The sequence below is a fragment of the Stegostoma tigrinum genome, chromosome 4 (genome assembly GCF_030684315.1).
Source record: "Stegostoma tigrinum isolate sSteTig4 chromosome 4, sSteTig4.hap1, whole genome shotgun sequence".
Taxonomy (NCBI): Eukaryota; Metazoa; Chordata; class Chondrichthyes; order Orectolobiformes; family Stegostomatidae; genus Stegostoma; species Stegostoma tigrinum.
In genome coordinates this window covers 125,365,639-125,391,431 of record NC_081357.1, presented here as the reverse complement: position 1 = coordinate 125,391,431, position 25,793 = coordinate 125,365,639, and the positions used below count along the sequence as shown (strand labels likewise).

General features: G+C 41.6%; 1 protein-coding gene across 1 annotated transcript in view; it reads right to left on the bottom strand.

Annotated features, from left to right (window-relative positions):
- hs1bp3 (HCLS1 binding protein 3) overlaps nt 1-25,793 on the bottom strand; it is a 70,331-nt gene that overhangs the window by 10,631 nt on the left and 33,907 nt on the right. The window lies entirely within an intron of this gene.

Sequence of the window (25,793 nt, the reverse complement as noted above, 5' to 3'; positions counted from 1 at the left end):
GACCAACAAGCCAGAGGAAAAAAAAACACCCTTACCTAATAACCCATCAGGTTCACCTTTGCCTTTTATGGAAGGATACTGTCAACTTTACGTGGTCTGGACTGAACTACATGTGACTCCAGCCCCAGAGCAATGTGGTTGACTCTTAACTGCCCTCTGGGCAATTAGATATGGGTAACAAATGCTGGCTGCACCCTCATTCCATGAGTGAATAAAAGTATAAAATAAATGGTTAAACAGTGTCCCCTATTTCATTTCCCCTTGAGGGAGAAAAATCTCCTCTGCATCCTATAATAACATTTTGTGATTTGGGTACTGAGACACTCAGATTCCTACACACAGCAGAGTTCTTTAAATATATTCTTTGGAGCTTTGGAACCTGGGCTTCAAATTGGTCTTGGTAGATGTTTTTAAATCAGTCTGTTTGGATATTTATAACATGTCCAGGGCAGTTGAGACTTGAACCTGTGCCTTTTGATTCACATTACCACTGTGTCACAAGGACCTGATCAAGCCTTACCAATAGCCCCAGTTCCCGGTCAGACTGGGCCCCTCACTGCCAATTGCTGCCTGCATAGCAATTTAACTCTGCTCTCCTCTCCACCTATCTTCTCCTCTATCCATCTTCGGTCCACCTCCCCCTCTCTCCCTATTTAATTTTCAGAACCCTCACCCCATCCCCCTTTTCTGATGAAGGGTCTAGGCCCGAAACGTCAGTTTTTGTGCTCCTGAGATGCTGCTTGGCCTGCTGCGTCCATCCAGCCTCACATTTTATTAACTTTGCTGGTAGGCTGGAGGAGTAAATGATAGGAAATAAAGCAACAACAATGGACTGGAATTTTTAAAAAAGGGGTTTACAAAGTGTTTTCAAATGCACTCTCATTCCTTGTCAAAAAATCTTCCAACCTGTTTGATATTAAATAAGCCACCTGCGAGTTTAATGAATTGTCAGCCCATACTTGTTGACATTTTTTTGGTGGGGGTTTGGAAAGTAGCAGTCCATGATTTTTATTCCAAATATCTTTATTTTTAAAAGGTAATGCCTTGACTTATAGTCAGATTAGAAAGTGTAAAGCTGCACTTTAAGCAGCTGTTTTAACTAGTTTGTCCCTTGAGGTTTTGCTTCATGAAAGGGAAGATGATACCATGACTTAAATTTCCAGTCCTTTTCGACATCTTCCATCTATATTTCCATGAAGTATTTTCCTATTTCCGATTTTACTTCAATACTTAATGTTTGCTTCATATAAATCTGTAATCTTATAATTTTCTTTGAACAATTAAATATTGTTTACAATACCCATTTTGGAGCAGATTTGTATGTTGGGTTGTGGGTGTTGAGGGTGGTTGGCTCGCCGAGCTGGTTGTTGTTCTGCAGACGTTTCATTACCATACTGGGTAACATCCTCAGTGCAGCCCCTGAAGAAGCTTCGGTGTGTTTTCCCGCCTGGTTTTTAAAGCTCTGAGGTCCGTTGCGATGGATTACCTCACTTCTGGGTTTCCTCCATAGTGGAGTGTATAAGGGGCTGAGATCAATGTGTTTATCAATAGCCTGCTTCGTGGAGCGCGACACTTCCAGGAATTCTCGTGCTTGTCTCCACCTAGCCTGTCCCTGTTGTCCCAGTGAGAGTCGTGGTTCTCCTTGTCCATGTGGACTGAGATGAGTGAGTATCGGTCGTGTCTTTTTGTAGCCAGTTGGTGTTCATGTTCTCTTGTTGTTAGTTTCCTTCCTGTTTGTCCGATGTAGTGTTTCTCACAGTCTCTGCAGGGGATCTTGTAGATGACATTGGTCCTGTCCATGGCAGGGAGTGGGTCTTTAGTTTGGGTGAGCACTTGTCGTAGGGTTGATGTGGATTTGTGTGCCTCTCTGATGCCCAGCGGTCATAGAAGTTTTGTGGTGAGTTCCGACGTGTTCCTGATGTAGGGTAGTGTGATGTGTGTCGGGGCGTGTAGAAACTCTCTGATGCTGTTCCTGTAGGCATCTCCTGACCCAGTTCTTTGGATATCCATTATCCTTCAACACTTGGAAGAGGTATTCCTCCTCCTCTTGGTGTAGTTTCATGTTGCTGCAGTGTGTTGTTGTCCTTTTAAATAGTGTTCGCATGCATCTTCGTTTGTGTGTGCTGGGACGGTTACTATTCAAGTTCAATACAACCACTGGGCATCAGAGTGGCACACAAGCCCCACATCAACCCTACGACACCCAAACTAAAGACCCACTCCCCACCATGGACAAGATCCCCTGCAGAGACTGCAAGAAACACTACATCGGACAAACAGGGAGAAACTAACAACAAGAGAACATGAACACCAACTGGCTACAAAAAGACACGACCGATATTCACTCATCTCAATCCACATGGACAAGGAGAACCACCACTTCGACTGGGACAACACCAAGATCCTGGGACAGGCTGGGCAGAGACAGGCACAAGAATTCCTGGAACCCTGGCACTCTACGAAGCAGGCTATTAATAAATACATTGAACGCAACCCCATGTAAATTCCACAATTAAGGAAACCCGAAACTGAGGCAATCCATTGCAACAGGCCCCAGAGGTTACAAACCAGGTGGGAAAACACACTGACGCTTCATCAGAGGCTGCACTGAAGATGTTACCAAGCACGGCAATGAAACGTCTGTGAAACAACAAAACAGCTCGGCAAGCCAACCATTTTTTTTAATGTCAAATCTACTTGCAAGAATAGGTGTACTGCATATATCCATGGAGGTTATTGACTTTTGCTTTCATTAAACCTGTCAGTGCTGAAGCATTGAATTGGTTTATTTTAGAGAAAGCATTTGTCAGCTCTAATTTTTGAAAAACAAGATGGAGCTGGGGCCTCAAAATTACTATACCTGAGCTTTCAGCATCATCTAACAATGGGGACCTTCCCTCTGCTTCCTGCAATTGTTTCCTTTTTCAGATGGAAACCAATCTGTACAAAATGTACTGGTTTAAAAATGCAAAAGCTGCCTTCTGACAGGAAACATCTTACTGCCCTCCCGCTGATATTGTGCACCTTAAAAAGGGAGTGTGTTCGACCAGAGACTTTTTATATTTTAAAAAAAAACGCCAATCTCAGTACAATACAAGAAATTAACAGAAAAGCAAAATGAAACAGGATGGTTAGATTGTATTGTATCTTTATGTCACTTTTCTCGAAGCGAGTTGCTCAAACTGACAATCTGACTCTGGCTGTTTTCACTGGGTTCAGAGCACATCAGTGGGTAATCATACCCTGACAATTTACACATACGATCAGACATCTTCACAAAATAACTCACCATTATAATGTGCCACACAACTCAAATCTCAGTTTCCAATCTTCACTTTTTTTGATTATCCTCTGCAATTCTTTCTGAAATGGTGAGCAGGCTGGAAATTGGAGTTGAGAAACATATACACCACTTTCGACTGGTAGAGCAGACTCGATGGACTGAATAGCCTAATTATGTTCTTTATCTCATGCTCTTTTGGAAACCAGATGCCAATATTCCAACCAAGAGAGTATTTACACAATGTAATATAATGTCTGCCTCCTCCATTAAGTACCAAGTGTCTCAGAAGTCTGTTTATATACACTTAAAGTACTTAACCTATGCTGCTGATCAGTGCTTCTTAATCTTATTATTACATTAAACACCATGTAGACTGGCTAAACAGCTCTGCTCCTCAACAGACAGCGAAGCTGACAGTGTTATTAAAGGTTGGTTGCATTGTTAATCTTAAACATTTGCATGGCATCCACATTCAAATGCTTCTGTAGAAATAGTAATACGCTGCTTTCAAATACCAGAGTCATGGCGATATACAGCATGGAAACAGACCCTTCAGTCCAACCAGTCCATGCCAAACATGGAACTAAACTAGTCCCACCTGCCTGTTCTTGGCCCATATCCCTACAAAACTTTCCTATTCATGTACTTACCCAACTGTCTTTTAAATGCTGTAATTGTGCTCACATTCGCCACTTCCTTAGGAGCAGTATTCCACACACAGGGCAATTTTTTTTACACAGCGGGTGGTCTAAGTGACAAAGGAGCATTATTGAAACCACTGCCACCAGTTTGAGGCTGTGTCTTGAAATGCGGGCAAGGGAAGATTCCTTTGAAAAATCTACCTGACTATAAAGACATAACATTGAAATTTCTGTTGGCTTAATTTCCAGACTTAAGGCAGTTTTGTTTTACATTCGGATGCTGAAGAGTCCATCAAGACTGAGCTCATCTTGGACAGGCAAAAGGTGCTCCTGACATCTGTAGTCAAGTTGAGAAGCAAACAAGTGCTTAACTATTGACTACACAAACACTAACATCAGTGCAAAAGTATGTTAGGTACAGGTGATAGTCAAACTGATGCGGAGAAAATTCCTTTGTAATTCAGCAGCATGCATAATTTAACCTATATTAAATTGCAACTTTAGCAAACCACAAAATGATTGTTCTGGTCACTCAAAATGCATAATAATTGTGAAAGCATCATTTAGAATTAAGTCCTCCTATGTTCCCATAAATATTTAATACTACCAAAGGGGAAAAGAAAAGTGTTGATTTGATGGTTATTGTTTCATTCAAATTCACATATAGCTTTCAATTCCAGCTACCTGGGAGATTTAATTATTGATTTAAAACAGAATGCCATTTTTACTACTCACTTAAAAGGAAGTCTCACTTGGACCACTGTTTTCCTCAACATGGGGCTGAAACTCGTGAATCATTGTCTCGTCATTATATTTCTGTACAAGGTCCTCAGTTGCTCTGTTTTAGCGAGGATCATACTTCAATTAAGATAGGAAATGTAAATCTGATTTGCAGCGGAGCCATTTTTGTTCAATTATCTATTCATTGATCAGAAGTGGTACCAGTTATGAACACTCCAAGTGTATTACTGTGAGTGACTTCGAAGAAGTGATATTTACACAATCGTCCCAACATAATACTATTTGAAGAGAGTTTTAGAAAATGTGCCTTTTGCAAGTCTGCTAATTGGTCATTGCTCAGTTTAAAAGCAAAGGGATGCCACTGAACACAACTGGTCACTGATCTGTGTACACCTACATGCTGAGTTGTGCAGGTGTGCAGTTATTTAAAATAAAACAGAGCCACCATCAGCACTGTCTCTTTTTTTGTTAAAAAAAAAAAGTAGCTAACATTAGGACCATGTTCCCTTTTTTTAAAAAATAAGTTTTTGGTGAGTTGTTTTTTAAATTTAAACTTGTCTGTGCAATTTAAAAACCTATGAGATGGTCATTGTTCTTAGAACACTGGATTCCTAAGTACTGAAAGCCCCTCTTGCTTTTTGTCCTATGACTTGGTCTTTTTCATCACATGCACAAGTTTGCAGTTCAATTTCCAGCTGTATACTCTATTTTAATAAAGGGGTTCTGTCCAGAAAAACAGTGGAAGAGATCATGGATTTGGAAGGTGCTGTCCAACATCTTTGCTGAATTTCAGCAGTGCATCTTGTAGATCGAGTACGCTGCTGCTACAGAGCTGTGGTAGAGGGAGCGGATGCTCGAGGATGGGATATCAATCAAGCAGGCTGCTTTATCCTGGATGGTGTCAACTTCTTGAGTATTGTTAGAGCGGTGCCCATCCAGGCATTCAACTCCTAACTTGTGCCTTGTAGCTGATGGACCGGTTTTGAGGGAGTCAGGAGGTGAGTTACTCACAGCAGGGTTCCTAGCTTCTGACCTGGTATTATAGTCACAGTATTTAAAAGGCTAGCCCAATTCAGTTTCCAGTCAATGATAACCCTCAGGATGTTAATACTGAGGCAGGGGAACATTTGGGCATGAACTGCTTCAACATCTGAGGAGTCATGAATAATTGCACAATATTCAGAAGCAGCTGAAGATGGTTGGGCCTAGGCCCTGAGGAAGACCTGCACAGAAGTCCTGGAGCTAAAATGACTGACCTCCAGTTAGGACTCCATTGGACTTTACTTTTGCTAGGCCTCCTTGCTGCCACACTCAGTCAAATGTGCTCTTGACGTCAAAGACAGTCGCTCTCACCTCACTTTGCTGTCCATTTTCTAAGAAAAGCTCAAATGAGGTCAGGAGCGGAGTGGCTGAGGCAGAACCTGACCTGAATGCCTGACCTTGCACACAATGTCATGTTGCTGCTTGAGTAATCAGCTTTTCGCATTTTGGCAGGAGTCCCCAGATGCTGGCAAGGTCAACAGGGTTGAGTGTGCCTTTGTCATTTCTGGTGCCTGAGCTTATGCCAGGCAAGACCTTGACTTTTTCCAGAGACATTCGATACAATTGAATGGTTTGAGGGGCCAATTCAGAGGGCAATGAAGAGCCAACCATGTTACGGTGGGTCTGGGGGTTACGTGTAGGCTGGAGCAAGTAAGGGTAGCAGCTTATCTTTACCAAAAGGATTATGAGTGCACAATTTAACAATGCTTTCATGGTCATCATGAGACTTTTAATTCCAGATTTTCATTGAATCCACGTTCCATTCTCTGCTGTGGTAAGACATGAAACTGGGTCCCCAGCACATAATCTGGGGTTTGTGGATTACTTGTTCATGGACAAAAAAGGTATCATCTGTCACGAAGGACCAAACATAATTTTGGTCACATTTTAAGACGGACAAACAGATGAGCAATCATCGAATGTTTTCGAACCAGAGGAATTGATGATTAAACCAGAACTTCATCTTAAATGTCAGCTCAGCGTCCAAAGCATATAGTTTAATTCCTTGCTGAGAGTAGTTTTCAAAATCTGCTCTCAGTGTGCAATAGTCTGACTGTTACTTTGTCAGAAGGCCTGCACCTTATATATTTGTGCTGCAAAATCCTAGGAACTGGCTCAATTGCTGTTGTTGGATTAACTTTCAAAGTACACACAGTTTAAATCTTACCGTCAGGTCTATCTGATTCAGTTAAAAGACTAAACAACAAACGAAACAAACTTCCAGACGATTTCAACCGGAAACTAAAGTTTAATGGGCGTCTAGACCAAGTAATCAAGATTTGCCAGCACATTGGCAACCTTCACTTAGGAGTCCTGAGCAATCATCAAAGCACCTTCCTACAAAGTTCTTTTTTATTCTAAATGAGACAGTTTTGTTGGGTTTGATTTCTTGGATCAGAGCTGGTACAACTGATTGCCAAGCTACACAAAAACTTGATGCAAAGTAAAAGGAGAAATATTTCCCGAAGGGCTGAGGAAACTAAAAATTTTAAGATCAAAGTTGTTCCTTTGAAAGCAAAAACCTACCACTTTATGGCACACTGAACTACATAACAGCTGGCACAACATTGTTCCAAAGACATTCGCACAAGCATTTCACCCAACTTTTGTCTCGAAAATCAGACTTTGATGCATTTGTAGATAACCATTTCTAAAAAGGCACAGGATAGAAGTCACATGTTTCAAAATACTTTCTCTTCTGGAAATGTCAGTCAATAACATATGCAGAAAAATGAGACCCAGCGATCCATTCCACACAATATACAGAAGTGAACAATAATGGCCAGTTATGGACACTTCAATGATGCTGTCACTTTAGCAACTATTAATTCAGCCATGTCACTGTCTAGTGTAAACTGTACAAAGTTTCAAAGTAGACAATAAAAATAAACTACAAAGAGTAGAGCACAGCCACAGAAAGAGGTTTATGCACCAAACACAATATTTTTAATGTCGTATTTAGCTACCCAATGCAGATTATTCCCACTCCGCGAAAAGGAGAAATCATGTAACTCTTCTGCATCTTTTTGCAGTCAGCTTTAGAGCTGCCCTGGCAGACAATTTTAAAGTAGGAAAAGTCACTGCATTAACTGGTAGTACAGCTAACTGTGGAAACTCTGGATGGAAAGAAAAAAAAATTACAGAAAAAGGTAGTAGAACATTTAACATAATTAAAACGTTTACTTATGAAGCTTTGCACTTTTAACAAAACTGTTCAACTTTATTTTATGCTGATTTCAACTTACAGTATGACAACACTAGAAGGGTAACAGATAAATCAAGAAAATCTAGCCACACAGAGGGTTCAGCTTAATCACAGTTGAATTAGGCACATTTCAGCTTTCTGGACACCTTTATTTATACCTTTTTGTTTCTGGTTCACCATTTTCCATCTTTGACTCTGTTAATATTCTTGCACTGAGCTTGACGTGATGGCCACCAGTTCCAAATTGTCTTCCACTCTAATTATTTATTCCATTTAGTTTTCCAGAACCGAGACAAACAATAATTGTCCCATTCATAATTACCCCTTTGTTTCTGGTTCACCATTTTCTCTGGTTCTATATGGCAAAGTGTTTCTGGCTTTCAGAAAGTGTCATATTTTCAGCCAGAGGCATCAGGTGAATAATCCATCTCCGACTCCTCTCGAGGTTTCACCATCAAATGTCAGAGTTCAGTGGTGAGGAGATGGTGTAGTGGTAATATCAGCTCACTGCTAACTTAATTGAGTAATGCACTGCGGTCAAGAGGTCAAAATCCACTCCAGCAGATGGAGAAATTTTAACGCAGTACAAATCTGGCGTTAAAAGCTACCCTCATAGTTGATTGTAAAAACGCATGTGGTTCTGTTCTGAAGAAGGGTCACTGGACTCAAAACATTAACTCTGCTTTCTCTCGCCACAGAAGCTGCCAGACTTGCTGAGTTTCTCCAGCAATCTCTGTTTTTGATTCTGGTTTACCAACATCCTTTGGGAAATGAAACCTGCACCATTTCCCAGTCTGGCCTGTATTTGACTGCGGAGCTTATGATTCACATCCTGTGAGCTTATGATGGAACAGTTTAACTGCGCTCAAACTACCCTTTGGCTCAAAGGCAGTTCGGAATGGGTGATAAACACTGACCCAGGAATGAGATACTGACGTTGCTGTAAGACTGTGTGCTAGGTCCAAGCCTCTTTAGCTGTTTCTTTCCCCCATAACTATCTTTGCATCAGGAGGGATAGTGACCGATTTCGCAGTCAGGCTGTGTGCATACATGGTCTGTGGCTGCATGCAGCATGAGTTTGACAAGGGCTATTAAGTGGCAAGGAGCTTGTCAGAAAAGTGATAGGCAATGATAATCACCTCCAAGAAAGAATTTAATCATTTTCGCCCTAATGGGACACCATATAAATACTGTGGATGCAAGAGCATGCCAGAGACTAGAAATTCTGCAACAGGTAACTCATCTCCTTACTCCCCAGTCTGTCCACCATGTGCAAGGCACAAGTGTGGAATGTAATACAAATACTCTTCACTTCCTTCTGCGAACAGCTCCAATAACATTTAACAAGCTCAATGGTATCCATGACACAGCAGCCTACTTGATTAGCGATAGTAGGAACTGCTGATGCTGAAGTCAGAGATAGCAAGGTGTAGAGCTGGATGAACACAGCAGGCCAGGCAGCATCAGAGGAGCAGGAAAGCTGACATTTTGTGTCTAGACCCTTCAGAAAATTTTCTGAAGGAGGGTCAAGGCCCGAGACATCATCTTTTCTGCTCCTCTGATGCTGCCTGGCCTGCTGTGTTCATCCAGCTCTACACCTTGCTATCTCTGACTCCAGCATCAGCTTTTCCTTCTGTCTGAGTGAGTTTTAACCACACTGCGAAGCCTACTTGATTGTCACCCCATCCATCCTCTTAAGCGTTTGATCCCTCCACTGCTGGAGCACACAGTAGAAGCTGTATGTAGCATCTATTGTTCAAGGGAAAATCAATGGTTGTGAGGAAAGGGCAACAAAGTGGATGCGAGGAATGTCAGATCAGCCACAATCATATTGAATTGTGGAGTAGACCCAAAGAGCTGAATGACCTACTCCTATTCCTATTTCTCATGGTCTTACAAGATACACTGCAGCAGGTAACCAAGACTTATATGATAGAACTAAACCCATACCTCTACCACCTCGGAGAACAAGGGCAGCAGATACGTGGAAATAGATACAACATGCTATCCAAGCCACACTCCATTCTCACCTGGAAATGCACATTTTTGAAGATTCACATCAGAGCCGAAATGTTAATGTTGTTTCTCTCTCTCTCTCTCTCGATGCTGCCAAACAGACCTGTTGAGTCTGTCCTGCACTACCGTTTTATTTCACTGGTCCAGCATCCCTGCTATTTTGCTTTTATTGTTGAAATTGTATCGTCATTCTTTCAATATTATTGGGTCAAAATCCTGGCACTCCCTTTCCAACAGCACTATTGTTGTATCCACACCACGCTGATTCAAGTTGTTCTTGCACCTCTCTTGCATTTAGAGATGGGCAATAAATGCTGACTTTAGCATGATGCCCATAAACCATGAACAAAGACATTTTTTCTTTAAAATCCACATTTCTAATACAAGAGTGAAAGAATTATTGTTTGTCTTGGTTCTGGAAAATAAAATGGAATAAATAATTAGACTGGAAGACAATTTGGAACTAGTGGCCACCACCTCAAGTTCAGTGCAAGAATAGTAACAGATTCAAAGATGGAAAATGGTGAACCAGAAACAAAAAGGTGTAAAAATGAATGGGACAATTATTACCACCCAACATCCAACTTACAAAAATGAGGGCAGAAGTTGTGATTTGAAATTGCTGAGTGCCAATGTTAAATCCAGAAAACTGAGAAGTGCCTAATTCAAATGTGATTAAGCTGAACTTTTCTTGATTTATTTGTCACCTTTCTAGCATTGTCATACCAGAGGTTGAAATCAGCACAATATGAAGCTGAATAGTTTTGTTAAAAAGTGCAAAGCTGCATAACTAAACATTTCGCTTATGTTAAATGTTCTATTACCTTTTCTGTAAGATTTTTCTTCCCATTGGCCGTGTATTTACTGTCTCTGCTTAAGTTATTAGATGTTGACAAACCAAATACAACAGGCTCATGACCTACACTATGTGAGGGTAATGACATTTTTTCAACTCACTCATCTCAATTCATTAAATTTTTCAGAAAATATTATGGATGAATTTATTAAATTTATTCTGAGACTCTTGGGAAGAAGAAGAGGTGTAATTTGGAAATCTCAGCTCCACGGTCTTCATTGTTTAACTATAGAACATTCAGAAAAACAGAAGAGAAACCAAACATCTTGATAGAATAGGTAAATTTGAAAAGTAAATAATCAAGAGTTTCTTTTCCCCCCAACTTTGTCCTGATGACTTCAGGATGATAAATTTTGAGTGTTACTTAAAAAGAGAGACACTGTCAATGTTAACACTGAAGACAGGCAGAGAATATCGTTAATGCAGAAATTTAGATTCAAACCACAGCCCTGGTTTCAACCAAATGCATAATAAATATTTCTTTTCATCCCGTAGTTTGATGACCCCACGTGGGTTCAATTTTCTCAGTCCTGGTATACACGTGCAGTGAGCCATCACCAAATACACAGATTTCCGTATCATCCTTCAGTTTCAGCAATCCATTCTAAAAGCCCTTGGGAAGAAAGATTTTATTTCTGAACAATTACATCACACATCCATTTAAAAAGGAAATGCATTGCCTCTTTCCCTCTTTAATAACTTAACCTATTCATTTCTGATCCCATTAAACATCATTGACAACTTTCCGCAGGATGTGAAAACTATGAACTGAAGCAACACTCGTACTTGGACAAATAAAAAGCTGTATTGAGATTACAACCTGAAAATGACAAAACACAGAACTCTCAGCAACACAACAAGCAAGAACAGCCCAAAATATCTACACTGGTGTCTAATCCAGCCTTCATCCATCTTACTTTATCTGACTCTCAACATATCCCTCTATGCATATCCCACTTACTTTACATTACACATTTCCTCTCTGCATTAATTCAGGGGACGTGACCTTCAGTGCTGAGTCTGCATTTATTTTTCATCCCTAAATTTCCCTTAAAAGGTGGTGGTGCGCTACCTCCTTACACCACTGCATGTAGACCCTTAATACCCTCGGGGAGGGAATTCCAGGATTTTGACCCAACAACACAGTAAAGAAACAGTATATATTTTCAAGTTAGGATGGTGAGTGGCTTGCAGAGTAACTAGCAAGATGGCACTCCCATGTACTGTTGGCCTTGCTCTTCTAGATGGTAGCAGTCATGGATTTGGAAGGTGTTGCTTCAGGGACCTTGGTGACTTTCTGCACTATGTTTTGTAGATGGTATACACCGCTGCTACTGAGCATCAGTGGCAGAGGGAGTGAATGCTCATGGATGCCGAAGCAATAAATCAGGCTGCTTTACTCTACAAGGCTTCTTGCTTCATGAATATCATTGGAGCTGCACTCATCCAGGCAAACAGGAGTGAGGAATATGCCAGGCTATGAGTTTGCAGATTGTGATCAAGTACAATTCTGCCACTGTTGCTAACAGTCCATAGCACGCCATTAAATGCATGGGAGCCTTGGCCACTTTTAGTGGCATTCCACATTCTAACCATTAAGTTTCTCTGGAATAACATGCATTCTTGATTTATATTCTTTAGTTTTTGAATGTCCTTACAACCAGATCAAAACCTTTTATACCTTTGATGAACCCCATTGTGTTATTTCAGTCCCCCCTTTCTTTGCTTCCCCCTCACCCCCAGAAAAGGCCATAAAGCACGACACTTTTCCCTGGCTGTAATACCCTTTTTGTATCATCCTTTCAAAGCTTTCATTGCATTTTCTCTATTGCTTGGACACCCTTTTGTAAAATGGAAAATGAAACTGCATATTGTACTCCCAAGTGTGATCAAACCAAGGTTCTGCACAGGTTTACACTTCTGCTTTTAATTCCATTCCAGTAGAAATTTGCTTATCATCTTTTTGTGGCTTTGTTAACCTCTGTTGCTACTTTTTGTAAGTCGAGAGTATGTGCCTCTAAACTCCTTGATGCCATCTAGACTTAATAAACATCTCCTCCTACCAGAGATGTAGGTCGATTCCTTTTCCTCCTACCAAAATGCAACATCTCACTCTTAGCTACATTGAAATTAGTTTGCCATTTCCTCACCCATCTACATTTCTAATGTCTCTTGGATATTTGCTTAAACTCTTCCTCAGTATTAAATATACCCTGAAAGTTGGTAATATCCGCAAATTTGGTACTGCACTTCTGATTCAAGAATCAAAATCACTTCTTCAAATGACATACTTTAGCGCCTATTTCTGTCAACTGACACTTTTAAAAATTCATTGATGGAACATGGGTGTTGGTAGCCGGCAAGTATTTATACTCAGGATAACTAGGGACAGGCAAAGGTTAGGAGTTGATGTCTTGAAGGGCTACAGTCCAAGTGAGGTCAGTTGACCCACAATGCCCTTAGGGAGCCAATTCCAGGTGACCAAGTGACAGTGAAGGAACAGCGATATATTGCCAAGTCTGGACAGTGAGTGGTGTGAAAGGGTACTTGCAGGCTCATGACCTACGCTATGTGAGGGTAATGACATTTTTTCAACTCACTCATCTCAATTCATTAAATTTTTCAGAAAATATTATGGATGAATTTATTCTGAGACTCTTGGGAAGAAAAATGGTGTAATCTGGAAATCTCAGCTACATGATCTTCATTTTCTACATGTTCTACTGTTAAACGAACAGAAGAGAAACCAAACATCTTGATAGCATAGGTAAATTTGAAATCTGTGGTCCTTGTCCTTCTAGATGGAAGTGGTTGTGGGTTTGGAAGGTGATGTCTGAGGATCTTTGGTGAATTTCTGCCGTGCATCTTGTAGATGGTACACACTGCTGCTACTGAGCAGTGATAGAGGGAGTAGATACTTCTCACCTTCAGTCAGACTCACTAGCTTTAAGCTCTATCTTTTGAAGCTAGTTTACTATCTGTTCTGCTTTTGTCATGAAGCTTTCATTCAAGAGATCCCCAAAAGAACATTTCACGAACTTTAAAAATAAACAAATAAAACATAAAAGCACGGTACAGCTCTATGATGTCTATCAGAAGATTTTGGCAATGTTTACTTCAAGTCTGAACGTGCGTACTATTTTAAAATTATTCGACTAGAGCCTTCAAAAAATTTAGAGGATTGTAAGTTTCGTGCAATTATGCTCCAGACCCTCCCAACGGAGCCTTGAATTCTCCAGGCAAGCAATTAAAGTAAAGTAACGCTATAATTAACAGGTGCATTTAGCAATGTTAAGTATACTCATTATAAATGAACAATTAAGTATTGTCCCTAAAGTCAAACCCTTTATTTTTGCATCACAATGTTAACATATGAAAAGTTACAATAATTTTAGTATCAACTTTCTCATATTGCAGTGATTTTTGTAAGAAATTAATTCCAACAAATTTAAGTCATTTACCTCAATTTGCATGGTCCTGCTCACAATTAAAAAACACTCCAAGAGAACGTTCAAAACTTTCGACTAAATGGTTTCATACAATATTGAAAATGCACTGTAATGTTAAAAAGCAACCAAATCAAATCACTGAAATTACAGAAAATGCAAGGGATTTACAGATCGATGTTGGGTTAAGTTGTAAAACATAATGGTTCAAGTTTTTCATCCCAAAAACTGCCTCATGCAATTAATATAACAATTACATCGCAAAATGTTTCTTGTTCAATTGCTGCTCAAATCAAAGTCATAAATATTTTGCCACATCATTAATAGTGAAGAAGTGTAATAATATTCCTTACATCACATTTCATACTCCCTGCCACGAGAGAATAATCATTTGTCATCAACTTCCCTATAAAGATGATGGGCTTTCTTAATGCCAGGTGCAAGATCCTCAAAATTCAGATATTACTTATGCTAGATGCCAAACAACTCCATCTTTGGTAGTCAACCTACAGTCACATAAATCAATCTATTTACTCACAGAAGGATGACTTTGACTTTATCAGTAATAATGTACATATTTACAACAAAAAAATGCACGGGCAATGATCAGATTGAGGTTTAAAATGCAGAGGCCGTTGTTAAACGTTCAAAATTTGCTTCTCTACCAAATTCAGAATCGAGAACGCTGGAGCAAGGTGAGAATGTGGAAAATCAACAAGCTGCGGTCCGTAAAACATAGTAAGTTATTTCTCTCAGTCACTTATTATCGAGGCCTGGTTTACATACACATTTTAATTTGGCTTTAAATCTAATCTTTCTGGTAGAGGATATTTATCCTCAAAAAGATGTCAGACCACAACTGGAGTGCAGTGAACAGTTCCGGGTACCTTATCAAAGGAAAGATGTAATGGCATGAGAGACTTTCCAGAGAAGGTTCACTGGGCTGATACCAGCTATCCCCTCCCCACCTCTACTCTCCTCTCCACCTATCTTCTTTTCTCTCCATCTTCGGTCCGCCTCCCCCTCTCTCCCTATTTATTCCAGAACCCTCATCCCATCCCCCTCTCTGATGAAGGGTCTAGGCCCGAAACGTCAGCTTTTGTGCTCCTGAGATGCTGCTGGGCCTGCTGTGTTCATCCAGCCTCACATTTCATTACCAGCTATGAAGGGACTGTTTTATGAGGGAAATTGAATATGTTGGGCCTGTACTCATTAGAACTTAGAAGAATGAGAGGCAACCCGATTGAAATGTAAAGATTCTGAGGTAACTTGACAAGGTAGATGCAGAAATATATCTTCCCTTCTGGGAGAGTCCAGAACCAGATGCCAAAATCTAAGAATTAGGAGCAGCATGTTTAAGGCAGAGATAAAAGGGGAATTTCTTCTCTCAGGGGGTAGTTAATCTGTGGATTTCTTTCCTATTGAAAACTGTTGAGACGGGGTCATTAAGTATATTCAAAGCTGAGACAAACAGTTTTTCCCATCCGTGAGGGAGTGAAGGGTTAAGGGAAAAAGGCAGTGAAGAGGATAATCAGATTAGCCTTGATCTCGTTGAACAGCAGAACAGATTCTACAGGCCAAATGGCTTCCTTCTACTCCTAAATCTTACTGTGATAAATTGTACTATCTTTTGGTGAACAGCACAATTAGAATAGGAAAGTCTAAAACTTTTGTTTTTGCTTCTGATACATCTTTGTCTATGTTATAAAAATTCCATACACACCAATAAAACACATTTTCAGTATAAAAATCAGTGATACAATTGAATGTGTACCTATTACTTTTGATTCAGCTAATGCTGAGCAGAGTGGGGGTGGCCAGTGTGCCCAGACAGGGGACGTTTGTTGGACTGGGAACTGGTGTGAGCAGTCAGCAGCTTGCAAGCCCAGTCAGACCACATGTGGAAGCCCCCTGCATTATCTACTGCAGGCCCTTTCTAGAAAGGCTGTAATGTTTATCTTTTAAAACTTACTTTCTTATTTTTCTAACTGGTATTCTGAATAATGAAGAAACTTTATTTGTTCCATTTTGTATCTAAGATTTGTACCTGGTTTCTTTGTACTTAAGATGGCACCATTGAAAACTTTTCAACGTACTCCTGTACTTGACTATATGCTATAATAAACCTAATTTTCTATCCTACATGCAAACATTGTGTCAAGATGCAAAATGAGTAAACTACAGGAATAAAGCAAAATTTCGTAAAAACCTGCAGCCTCAACTGGGAAATGCTAAAAACCAAAACATGATGGATTTCATAAAAAGGAGAAAAGCCGTTAATCAAACTCTTAAGACACCAAGTACAAAGTGGAAAATAGCTCAATGTGGCTTTCTGAAACAGTGCTGCCCCCGGCAGGCACGGCTGCAGAACTAAATAAAAACCAAAAGAACTGCGGATGCTGTAAATCAGGAACAAAAACAAAGTTGCTGGGGAAGCTCAGCAGGGCTGGCAGCATCTGTGGAGGAGAAAACAGAGTTAACGTTTCGGGTCCAGTGACCTTTCCTCAGAACTAATGGTGGCTGGGAAAATGTCAGTTTATCTGCAGAAAATAGGGAGGTGGGTGGGGTAGGGAGTAAACGATAGGATAGAGCCCAAAGAGAGAGAAAGACAGTTGGATAGACAAAAGAGTTATTAATCATCAGGATGAGAGGGTGAATAGTTGTTAATGGGGACTGTTAGTGACTAACAACTGGGGGTCTGTAGTGGCAGGCTATGTGGTAACAAGGTGGGGTGGGGGTCTGGGAAATGGGGGAGTTTAGGCCCTAAAATTATTGAACTCAATATTGAGTTCAGAGGGCTGTAGGGTCCCCAAGCAGAAAATGAGCATTCACCAAGTCTACGCTTTGTTTCTCCAATGTAGAGCAGACCACATTGTGAGCAGCGAATGTAGTAGGCTAGATTCTTGTTAGTGCAGGTGAAGCGTTGCTTCACCTGGGTGGTGTGTTTGGGCCCTTGGATACTGGGGAGGGAAGGGGTAAATGGGCAGGTGTTGCACCTTCGTCGGTTAAGGGGAAGGTGCCGTAGGGCTGTGGGGAGGTGTTGGGGGTGAAGCAGGTATGGACCAGAGTGTCCCAGAGGGAACGGTCCCTGCGGAAGGCGGACAAGGGAGGGGAGGGAAATGTGTCTGGAGGCAGTGTCTTGCTGGAGGTGGTGGAAATAGCATCTGATGATCTTCTGGATGTGGATGCTGGTGGGATGGTAGGTGAGGATAAGGGGAACACTATCGCTGTTGCGAGAGGGAAGAGAAGGGGTGAGGGCAGAAGTGAGGGAGATGGGTCGGATCCAATTGACGGCCTTGTCAACAACAGAGCTGGGGAATCCTCGGTTGAGGAAGGATGTGGACATTTCAGAGGCTCCCTAGTCAAAGTTGGCCTCATCTTAACATATGCGATGGAGATGGAGGAACTAAGAGAATGGGATGGAGTCTTTACTGGAAGTGGGGTGTGACGATGTATAGTCCAGGTAGCTGTGGGAGTTGGTGAGTTTGTAATGGACGTTGGTGGCCAGTCTATCCCCAGAAATGGAAACAGAAATGTCAAGGGACGGAAGGGAGGAGTCAGAGATAGACCAGTGAAAGTGAGGGCAGGGTGGAAATTCGAGATGAAATTGATGAAGTTTTCCAATTCTAGACGAGAGGGGGAAGCAGCACCAATGATATCATTGATGTATCGGAGAAAGAGTTGTGGGTGGGTGCCACAATAGGACTGCAACAAGGAATGTTCCACATACCCCACGAAGAGAAAGGCATAACTCGGGCCCTGTGGGTACCCATGGCAACCCCTTTAACCTGAAGAGAATGAGAGGAGTTGGAAGAGAAGTTGTTGAGGGTGAGGACCAGCGGAGGAGGGTGGTGGCGGGTGGGCATGGTTCAGGTCTTTGCTTCAGGTAGAAGTGAAGAGCCCTAAGACCCCCCTGGTGGGGAATGGATCTGTAAAAGGGATTGCACATCCATGGTAAAGAGGAGGTGGCCTGAAACGGTAAACTGGAAGCTTTGAAACTGAAACAAGGTGTCAGATGAATCATGGTTGTATGTGGGTAGGGATTGGACCGGGGGAAGAAGACCGAGTCAAGGTAGGAAGAGATGAGTTCCGTGGGGCACGAGCAGGCTGAAACAATGGGTCTGCCTGTACAGTCCTGTTTGTGGATTTTTGGCAGGACGTAGAAACAAGCCGTGCGGGGTTGGGGGACTATTAGCTTGGAAGCGGATGGGTGGAGATGACCAGATGAAATGAGATCCGTAACCATCGTGGATACATAGAGGGGATGGCACATCAGGTCAATGTCCCAGCCCCCCCCACCCCACACACCAGGCCTTGTTACCACATAGCCAGCCACTACACACCCCCTGTTAGTCACTAACAGTCCCCATTAACTATTCACCCTCCCAGCCTGATCGTTAGCAACTCCTTTGTCTGCCCAACTGTCTTTCTCTCTCAGATAATAAAATGAGAGGCTGGATGAACACAGCAGGCCCAGCAGCATCTCAGGAGCACAAAAGCTGACGTTTCGGGCCTAGACCCTTCCCGTAACGTCAGCTTTTGTGCTCCTGAGATGCTGCTGGGCCTGCTGTGTTCATCCAGCCTCACATTTTATTATCTTGGATTCTCCAGCATCTGCAGTTCCCATTATCACTGTCTCTCTCTCTCTTTGGGCTCTATCCTATCGTTAACTCCCTACCCCGCCTCCCTATTTTCTGAATATAAACTGACATTTTCCCAGCCACCATCAGTTCTGAGGATGGGTGACCAGACCCGAAACATTAACTGTTTTCTCCTCCACAGATGCTGCCAGCCTTGCTGTGCATTTCCAGCAACTTAGTTCTGCACCACAAAAAACAACCTTCCTGAAGGATTTTGCAATGTGCGCTTAATTCGCACAGCATTTTGTTCCAATTCCCGACTTGCTGAAGAGAGTTGGTGATGCCATATACTACTTGGTTAAGCAAGGTCAGAGTGTGAAACAGTAAATCCACTGCATGGGTGGGGTACAGGGCCAATTTCCTGTACTAAATCTAGGGTAGAATATCAGATCTCCTGCAGTTTAATGTTGGACGAGAGGGTTTCCAGTTATTGAGATGGGATTTGGTAGGAGGAGGGTGCAGTAACCCATCTGTGTGCTTGCACCTTTGCCAGGAAATGCGACAACAGCAAAGCAGAAGACAGCTTAACAACTGATGAGCCGCACAAGCCCATGGTTAACCATACTGGATGCATGACTTGGGCCGAAACATGCCAAATGGCCAACCATTGGTATGTAGACTAACCTGGGCAATCTCCAGGAAGCTGTGTTGATTCTCAAAATCTATCAAGATCAACCTATTGACTAAGTGGAAGGCTGCCCCCTGCAGGTCGGATAGTCACCTTGCCTCAGGTTCATTTTTCCTTCAGTCACACTGGCAGATTTGGCCCTTTCAGGTTTAAATGCTCTGTGGCCATCATCCACCATTATCCTAACCAATAAGACCATATACATAAGAAGGAAGTCTTACTGTTTTCATTATTCCTGCAGGTAAGAGCTCTCGAATTGCTTAGCAACATGCTGCCTGGCACAGAGCAAGGAAGGAACAGAGACAGAAATCAACCTGCATATCTCACTCCAACAGAAAATGAGATGATGCTTTTTAAGCTCAGTGTTTCAACATGCCCATAATTTTAATTTTAAAAACTGGCAAGTGTTTAATTTCTTCTCTTGGCACTTTGTCACCTAATTTAGCTTAGTCACTGTCTTTCATCTCCTAGCTTTCTCCATAATCTATTGCTGTTGGCCTCAGTTTGGTTCACCACTACAGAAGCATGTGCTACGAGCCCAGATGAAGTTGCTGTACATTTTCAAAAATGCCAAGTTGCCACTAGCTCAAAACACCTGAATCACTGTATTCCATTAAATGTTGTTTGAAGTTATCTACAAAAGGTAGAGTCTGATGCTAAGTTTTAAATGAACATGCCATCGGTACGATTGCAGACACTGAATACCGACAAGAAACAGCGAGTGCTTTGAAGTCATACTGAAATTTAGATTGTAGAAAGCTATGACAAATTAGGAGTGTAGAGATATTAACGCATTTCATACTTAGACAGCACAGATAACTTGAATGAGTTTTTTTTGCAAGTTAGCACCATTGAGATGCTTTTATTCCATTGTTCAGTCATACACATTAAGGCACGAGATTTTTGACCAACTGTAATTTACAAGGACTGTAATAAATTTTAAGAACATAATCATGACTTGGTTTAACATTCCAAAATTTGAGAAATAGCATGAATGAATGAGAACGAAGTCTATCAGGAAATTTCGAATAACGGGACTTGCTGTTTACTTGCTCCTCCACTAGGTTTTAAATCAGTTCTTCAAAATATTTTAAGGGTGTGGCAGTCTGGCCAGAATATGCCGCATCATCCTGACGTGCTGTGCTCTACACAACTGCATACGTAAAGGAGATGACAAGATAGACCGAGGAGCTGGGAGAATGGGAGCAGTTCTCTGGCCGAGAGGACTTTGAGCTGGAGGAAACTCTCCTCGTCTATGGCTGAGCTTGGCTGGATCGGGCACTACAAGCCAGACAGGACCTGACTGACACCAGGCCCCAGCCGTTGACAGCTGGGCCCAGCAGACCATCCACCAGTTGTAAAATAATCATTGGTGATGGTGCCAGCATTTGATTGGCATCGCGGTGGCAAACCGCAGCTTCTGCTGGTTTTGTTTGTGTTCGGGTTTACTGGCTGCAAATCAAAACTCGTTCAGAGTTGTCAGATCGCTTGCCTGTATGCGATGTTGCCCATTTGGGGCAATGTCAAAATACAGGCCCAAAGTCGTACGGGGGCAGAGTAGCAATGACACAGGAGTCTAGGAACAGACAGGTAAAGCGTGTACACTGGTATTTAACAGCAAAGTGAACCAGCTCACTAGTATTTGAGGGTGCATCTGCAAGAACAGCTCTGCGCTGTAAGCAGCCTGGATTTGTGGCTGCTGTGCCTTTACTCTGTCCGTAAGGACAAGGTCAGATTGCCAACACTTGCCCCCAGATGTACAGCAGCCTTTCAACGATAGCACAAGTGTCGACAGCGTTGGTCCATCAGTGGATTGCAAGTGAGTGGCGACTTGTTCTGGGAAACAGTGATTGTAGGATGGGGGTTAGAAGAAGGTGAGACTGATCCCATAAAACAGCAGAGCAGCAAGTTTACGAGGCAAGAGATAATGGGAACTGCAGATGCTGGAGAATCCAAGATAATAAAGTATGAAGCTGGATGAACACAGCAGGCCCAGCAGCATCTCAGGCAAGGCCTACACGTGATATTACTGGCCTCAACCACTCAGCTAAAAAAAAACTAATGTTCAGCACGAAAAATCTGCGCAGGGATATAGAGCACTAAATTGAGTGGACAGATAGTTGGCAAATGGAGTGGAATATAGGAAAATGTAAATTTATCCACTTTGGCAGGCAAAGTAAGAAAAGCAGCAAACTAGCTAAAATGGGAAGAGGCTACAAAACTCGGGTGCGGAGGAATAAAACAAAGAACTGTGGATGTTCAAAATCTGAATCAAAAGCAAATTGCTGGAGAAACTCTGCAGGCCTGGCAGTATCTGTGGACAGAAAGCAGAACCTTTTGGGTCTGAAGAGTCACTGGACTTGAAACATTAACTCTGCTTTCCACTGCCAGATCTGCCGAGCTTCCCCAGCAATTTCTGTTTTTGATACAGGTAGAGAGGAATCTGGGTCTCGTGGTCTATGAATCACAAAGCTAACGTGTGGGTGCAGCAAGTGATTAGAAAATGCAAATGGAATGTTGTTTATAGCAAGCAGGTTAACTATGGAAACAGGGAAGTTTTGCTCGTGGCATGAGCATGTTGGTGAGAGCACATCTGGAGAGTAGTGCATAGTTTCGGTCCTCTTATTTAAGAAAGGGCACTGTTAATAGTTCAGAGAAGATTCACTCAACTGATTCCTGGGATGAGGGGATTATTTTATAAGATTGTATCCGTTAGTTTTTGGAAGAATGAGAGGAGATCTTATTGAAATACAAGATCCTGAGGGTACTCGAGGGGGGTAGATATGGAAAGGATTCTTCCAGTTATGAAAAAGGGAGTTGAACCAGGATACATAGTTTGAAACTAAGGGGTCTTTTCTTGAAAAGTGTAGATAGAAGGATTTGGTTCTCTTAGAGAGCTTCAAATTTGTGGAATTCTCACCCTCCGAGAGCTTGGAAGACCGTCATTCTGATATTATTAAGACAAAATGTAAATTCTGGACTAAGGAAGTAAAAATTATTTCAGGTAGGTACATGGGATTTGACACCATAATCACATCTATCACGATCTATTTGGATGGCAGAACAGGTACAAAAAGGACAGAGAGCATGCTGTTGCTCCTAATTTGTGCCTTCATACAAATACACCAGAAAATGGCATTTCCTTCAATTGCATACAGACCACACAAGTATATGGAAAGATTGCCACAGGGTCTAGACAACAACAGGAAATAAAAGTAATGCATAGAGGCAGGTGTCAGAGTCTGTCAAATAATCTTCCATCCAAAACTCAAATTGGCACAGGGTTTGGAAAGTATAGACTCATGTCTCTAGCAATTGAGAAGGAAACAACTGTCCAGCTGTAGCATTATTAAAGCTGCAAATGCCTTAAAACAAGAGTTCAGAAAAACAGTGATTTTCTTCAGTGTTTCTAGTTCTATCTCAATGGTTACACTCAAAATGCAAACCTTCTCCCGTTTCCGTCCCATAAAGCGACTTCATAGCAAAGCCTGATCCTGTCCCATAGCGTATACAGCTACACAAGAGGACACTGGACAGCTTGCAAAGTATAAGGCAGGCTTACATTCCATTCAATAAAGGCTGGAGTGTGGAAACAGACAGACAGGCAGGCACACACGGAGTTTGCAAGGCAGAATCAGACAGATGTTCTGGCTGTTGGAGACCAAATCAATTCAGTCTTAGGATGCAGTTGCATGAATTCCTCAGGGTAGTGTCCTAGGCCAACCCATTTTTAGATACTTCATCAATCACTTCCCTACCAACTTGGGTCAAATGGGAGGACATTTGCTGATAATTGGTTATGGTTCAGCATCATTTGTTACTCGTCAGATACTGAAGCGGTCTGTATCTGCGCAAGGCAAGGCCTTCCTAACATCCAGATTTGGGCAGCTAAGCAACAAATAGCATCCTTAGTACAGAAGTGCCAAGCAATGACCATCTCCAACAAGAGAATTTAAACATCGCTCCCAGATGTTCAATCAGGTTATCAAATCTGACTACTGCACTTCTCATTCTGAGCCATCACTGAATAGGAGCTGGACTGGATCAGCTATTTAAGCAAAAACTGAAAGAAGTGTGGATGCTGTAAATCAGGAAAAAAGAGAGTTCTGAGGAAGTGTCACTGGACCCAAAATGTTAACTGATTTTTTTTTTCCTTCACAGGTGCTGCCAGGCCTGCTGAGCTTTTCCAGCAACTTCTGTTTTTGTTCCAGCTATTTAAACACTATGGCTAGAAGTGCAGGTCGGACAATAGGAATTTTACAAACGACTCATCTTCTGCTTTTCCAAGGTCTGCCTCCCTGCTACAACAGTGATGGAATACTTTCCATTTGCCTGGGTGAGTGCAGCCCCAACAACAACCAAGAAACTTCACACCACTCAGGAGCAAGCAGATTACTTGGAGTGGCATCCCTTCTGCCATCTTCAACATTCACTCACATCGCAACTGGTGCACAGTAGCGACAATGTGTAGTATCTACAAGATGCACTGCGGAAACTCTTCGTGGCCACTTCAACAACACACTCCAAATCTGCCACCACTACCATATAGAAAGGCAAGGGCAGAAGATGCATAGGAACGCCTCCGCATGCAAGTTCTCCAATATATAAAACAAGAAATATATTGCCAGTCCTTCTGTTGTTGGGTCAAAATTCTTGGACTCTCTTCTTGACAGCATTGTCAATCTTTCCTCAAGTGACATGCAATTTTCAATCTAATGAAAACATTCCCAAATAAAGAGAAATTTCAAATGATTATAGTTGGGACATTTGCAATGTTCTCACTAACTTCTTTTGTCCTGGGATTTTTCACTCTAGTGTCATAATTTGACATCTTTATTAACAGTATTATTGACATTTTTTCATATCCCAAAGACAATGTTTTAAAACGCTTGCAACAGCAATAATTACCTCATGTCTACACTTGGTAGGAAATAAGTACGTCTCCCTGCAATTGAGCATTTAACCTGAATACTATGTAATGATGTGCAACATGTTAAAAGATAATTTGTACTATTGCTGTTAATTCTTTTGTGTCAGTTGTCAACACTAGGAAATCACAAAAAAGTCAACAGCAAACTTTTTTTTCTCCCAGCATAAAATGAAGATATAACTTACTAGAAAATGGAATGGAAAAGACAGCCCTGACAAGAGAAAGCAACTCAAAACAACTTGTTCATAAAGTCACAACCAGATCTTCATAAAAGAAGTTACAGCTGTTGATAAGCATTTTGAGAATACCTAATCCCAAGCCCATTACTTCTGTTAGGATGAAATGATTGAAATATAGGAAGAGTACTCTGTCTGTTAAGAGTAAGTTCTTTTTATTTAGAAATCTATAGACACCCACATGACCAGGGTTTGCAAACAGAGGGAAAATGACAATGAACCAGGAGTGATTTGTCAATGCAAAATGACCTCCTCTTCCATCTGTCATTTAACTACCAAGAACTCAATGTTGAGAAGAACAGAACTGCAAACTACATTTTGTTTTCAAATATCAAGCACTAACTTCAGAAAGCATCCAAAGCATTTCTCTAACATATTTTCCTTTCAGAGACCTCATACCCAAACAGGAATCAAAACAGTGAGTCAACTAATACAGGCATTAGCTCATGAGCAAATATACTTTCTTGTGACTTTTAAAAAAAGTCTATTTAAGCCATTTTAAATTGACAAAAGGATGCTTTAGATTTTACAGGATTTTAATGCATCCACTCTCAAAAATGAGATGAGACTGAGGGTTGGGAGAAAAGCGTGGATGCACGGGTGCTAATTTTCTTTACATTTCCTTTATATCAATGGGAGAACTGCTCCTTAACTGGCTATTTTATACATCCAACTGACAAGAATCCCCACATTTAGGAACTAAAACGTAGCAGACTGGAGCCCATGCTACTATGCGCACAACTAGATCATCCACCAAATTAAAACAAAGAACTGCAGATGCAGATGGAAATCTGAACAGAAATTGCTGGCAAACCTCAGCAGGTCTGGCAGCATCTGTAGAGAGAAAGCATTTAATGTGGAGTTTGGTGACACTTCATTCGAGTGATTATCCTGTCTTGACCCTGGGTCACCAGAAGCTGTCAGCCAATAAGAAACCAAGAGTTTCTCAGTGTTGAAGTTTTCTGGGATTGTGGCTACTCCACGAGCAGTGAGAAGGCAAGTCCCAAAACCAGTCCAACCTGTCTCTGCCTCCCTAACCTGTTCTTCCTCTCACCCATCCCTTCCTCCCACCCCAAGCCGCACCTCCATCTTCTACCTACCAACCTCATCCCACCTCCTTGACCTGTCA